The sequence below is a fragment of the Brachionichthys hirsutus genome, chromosome 4, assembly GCF_040956055.1.
Source record: "Brachionichthys hirsutus isolate HB-005 chromosome 4, CSIRO-AGI_Bhir_v1, whole genome shotgun sequence".
In the NCBI taxonomy this organism is placed as follows: domain Eukaryota; kingdom Metazoa; phylum Chordata; class Actinopteri; order Lophiiformes; family Brachionichthyidae; genus Brachionichthys; species Brachionichthys hirsutus.
The window spans coordinates 8,993,251-8,997,896 of NC_090900.1; positions in this window are offsets into that span (position 1 = coordinate 8,993,251).

Sequence of the window (4,646 nt, forward strand, 5' to 3'; positions counted from 1 at the left end):
GTGTTTGTGGTGTCGTAGGCAAAATTACAATCCTTTTGAAAAGCAATGAATACTTCAGAAAAAGCTGCGTCATTAAAGGAAGCTTTATCTTTAATCCACTGCATGACGGATAATTGAGAGCTAAGTAACATGACACAAGTAACCACACAATTCTTGAGTGTATTTTCACATTCCATGGCTGGGCATCACCCTAAACTGCAGAATGAATCTTCCAGATTTGATTGCCATGGTCCTGGCTTTCCTCTCTTGTAACATTGACAGAATCATGATGGAGAGTTTTATAATAGGGATCAAAATCAAGCAACCAGATTGTACTGTCATCTTTCCTTTGTTGAAATGTCAAATGTACCCTCATGCACAGATGAGCAGCAGTCTCCATAGTCTGATAAGATAATGTCTTTCTAATGCTTGACTGTAAGGTTGTTGTCATTATCCAACTAAACCAATGCCAACTTACTTAAGGCTATTTATTTGAGCTCATGCAGTTCCCTCTGGAGACTCAAAAGGCGTTATCATCCTTCATCAGTTTTGATCTGTTTGTCTCTTGCTGGATTTTAGGAGGCATGGTAATATCTGTAGAGTACACACAATCCACCCTGAGAAGGATGGATGCCTAGGATCTATGATATTTTTGCTATTTAGTCATCTCTTCTTTTTTCTATCAAAGAGCCTTCTTTGCCACTCTAATGCACCATCTGGTTAGCTCATATCTTAAAAAAGAAAAAGTGTTCTGGCACAGCCCATATCTACATTGGTGAGATTAAGGGAGCAGTTACGTCTCTGAGAGACATTTGTAAATCAGATTCCAATCTGCAAACCTGTAGTTGTTGGCAGCGCCGATGTGTTATCACAACCTCATTTCAGATGAAAACAGTGGGTAACCATAGAAACCCATGGAGAGGGGCCTTGAAACCCACCGAATTAGAGTGAATGCGAGTGGCTCTGCTCCAGCTCCATGTTTTTGTTTCCGTTGTTATTTGTGCATATTCAAGATTAGACACTTCATATACCCTTCCCATGAGAGCAAAACAAGAGCCCAACACAGCCACTGTGGCTCATTAAGCACCAACATGTGTGGATTGTCACTTGAATTACACATTTGACCATCAAAACCCCTGCCTACTGGGTGAGTAAGGACTGTAGCATCTCTATTTCTATGTTGCTCTCTCTCATCATCTTTCTTTCTCTCCTTCTGTCTTCTCTCTCAGGGTTTTCTGCTCATAAGTGTATGAATCAGGGCGTTTCTGATGACCACCAGTCTGGAAGACATACCAATGCTGGTTAAAGAAAACTGTGCCAATTTTTGTACTGTTAAGAGAATGGGTTTCTTTCTTTCTTTCTTTCTTTCTTTCTTTTTATACTATTTACATGTTTCTGTTGGGCTCTACGACTTTGTCTGTACCAAGTTGGAATTGTTGCGTTATCTAATGTTTTGCTTGTTGATGATACTTCCAGAAATCATAAATTGATCATGTTTGCACCTTGTGTAATGACCTGCCTCATTGTGAATGCATGACCAAGACAAGAATATACTCAAGAAATTTAATATACTCTGTGTTATTGTTCCAAAAAAAAAAAAAGGCTTTATCAAGGTTTTATACTTACAAGGGCAAAAGGCATTAGTAAATCACGTAGTTTAATTTCAGAAAAGAATCAGGGCTGGTCAAATCTGTCAGAATTGTTTACCAAGACTGTAGTTTCAGTTAATGTTAGAAAGGAAGTTAAATCAACCCTGTTAAGGAGGGCAGATACAAAAAGTGAGACAATTTTGACATTATGATTCTGTAACAGCCTCAACAAACAATATCTAGCTCATCCCTGGCAATCCATTAACATGCATGAGCCTCTGTGCCAAATGTGGTATTACTGGCCTGTCTATCCTCTCCCACCAATAAAGTATGTGTCTTAGCTGGCCCTTCCCCCAACCCCCAGTAGACTCTGCAGAATGACCACTAAATAAATCTGAAACTACATCACTGCATATTGAAATAAACTAGTACCAAATAAAACTTCTTAAACGGTTTGCCTCTAATCATAGTCCATCATGGATACAAAAGGTTTTGTAGTTAATAAGTCAATGATAAAATCAATCTGACAGAGAAATATGAAAATGCCTGCACGTGTCTTCATTTGACAAATACTGGAAACGACAAAAACAAAAAACTCCTCCACCCTAAATATTAATGTGCATCTTGTTTGTTCAAGTTGAACAATAACCCAGTCTTTATACTTACAATTATACCCTTTGGTTTTTAAATGGATTAAACCAAAGATATAGGAAGATTTTGTTACATTCCCAGAGAGCAAAACCAGCTGTTTTGCAAGTTTCAGTCTTGAGGCTAACAAAACAGCACCTTGCTGTAGCAACATGGGCGTACTGATTATACAATTATGATGGTTTTTGATGGTTTTACCTTTTAGCATACAAACAGGCTCTTATTGCATAAATGTCAAATTATCTCTTTGTAGCAAAAAGTAAAACTGTTCCAGCAAGCTGTGTTTCCCACATCATATCAGAAATCTGTCAACTTGGTATCAGCTGTCTGTCACCTACTGAGCTTTTGAATTTAACAGCATCATGACTCCTTTCTCACCTCATGTTAACTCTTTGCCTCTGTCTGCTTTTAAAAATTCTGTTCTGTGTTATCTCTCTGCGTGATAGTGTGCAGCCCTGTGGCTTGCACACTGCCCATCCACTGTGATCCGAAACCTGCTAGGTAGCATCTTTGTGTGTGTCTGCGTGCCATAGAAATGTACAGGAGTTGAACATGGAATTTAACAGATGGAGGAATCCTGAATTCTGATATATCAGCAAAGGCCAGACGAGCTACAGAGAAATGATGCAACAACCTAGAATTTCAAAAAGTAGTTTATTAAATATGCTAAAAAAAAATACGATTGAAGCTCTGGCCATCTGTGTGAAAGTTGACTCTCATAACATAATACCAAGCGGCACCTCCTGGTAAACCAGCTGCAAAACTGGACTGTTGGGACGCTAATTATGAAGCTACCTTACCTGTCATAATTATTTACTGATTAATTGATTGATTGATTGAATTGACTGACCTGCTTTAACCCCTGCAGGTTAACACATTTGTATACAATCAGATGTAAAACATGCATGTGCATGTTTTAAAATGATTCTTCCGTTTATCTACTTGTATTCTGCTTGTCTGATGATAAAGGAAGCATTGATTTGTTGCTGTGTGAGTGGCACAAGCCTGCGAATTCTCACGCATGGTGTTTTGTTAACAGATATGGCCCACGTGGCTTTTGGTTTTGGAATCAGTAGTTGTTACTAAAGTCAAGGGACATTTTCATGCAGGGACAAGAATCGATCACACGATCACTGTAGTCATTTGCTGCTTTCCAGTTAGTCAGGGACACGGTTTGTATATTGGTGCAGGGGTCACATTTATCATTGATTTTGCACTCTGCAGTAACCTAAAGCGATCCCTTCTTGGCTTCTGAGTCTTTTTTTGTTCCCTTTATTTGTCTCAGAATTAAGATATTTGCCAGCATGTCAAGGGATTTCATTGTTTCTATTTCTATCTAGATGAATGTTTCCTCTGTATAATTTACTTAAACTGATTTAGTTGAGTTGGAAAAAGGGGTGTCAAGTAATGTCTGAGATGTAAAATGTTTGACAAGAAAACAATACAGCTTCTACATATAGCTTCTATATACATATATAAATATATATAAATATATTCAAAGAGTAAAGTACAAAATCTAGAGTACAACTTCAATCTTTTCTAAGAATGTATTTTGATTATGTATGAGAATTATGATTTTGCTTGATCTGAAAATAAGAAAAAAAAGGAATTATGTGGTGTCTCATATTCTTTAGGCATGGGGTAAAATGGCAGCATTGAATAAATGCATGGTTATCTTTTGTCTCCTGTTCATATTTAAAATCTATTTACAAACACTGTGTCAGTCAGAGAGGCTGTTTTGTGAAGTTATCCAGCATTTTTCCACAGGTCTTTGGGGAAAGAAGGTCTTGAGGAGTTCTTGTTTCTGTGTTTGCATATTGCTGCTATAAAAAAAAAAGAATAATAATTAAAAATCATCCCGCTACAATGAACCTTGTTGTGTAATCGAGAATAGCCGATTTTAATGCATCAACTGCAAGGACTTTGCATTTACTTACAAATAAAGAGAATCATTTCCAGAATCTGTCAATGTGTTGTTGTTTTTTGCATTCTTTAATAAGTTTTAATTATACAAGTCTACAAGGCTGAATCATTTTAGTTTGAAAAGACAGGTTTTGTATTAAATTCACGAAATTCCTCTGGGGGGGGTTAAAAAAAAGGAATTTGCTTCCCCTCCTCCTGGCTCTTTAAGGGCCAGTTGCCATGGCTCAGAGACGCATGGCAACTTGTCAACACAACGAGTCACCCAAACTTGCATCACTGTCCTGATTGGTGACTGGCTGTTACAGAACTAAAAGTTTACCTTGATTAGCCCAGACTTTGACCCTCCTACTAAGCAAGATAGTCTGCATGAACACACTGGATGGTCAGATGCAGTGATTTTTTGAATAAAGCAGAAATTCCACATTGATAACGCTAAATTTTGAAGTAATGTTGCCATAAAGGCAGCCAATTATATCTGTATGATCATCCTAAATCTGTGTCAGAGTC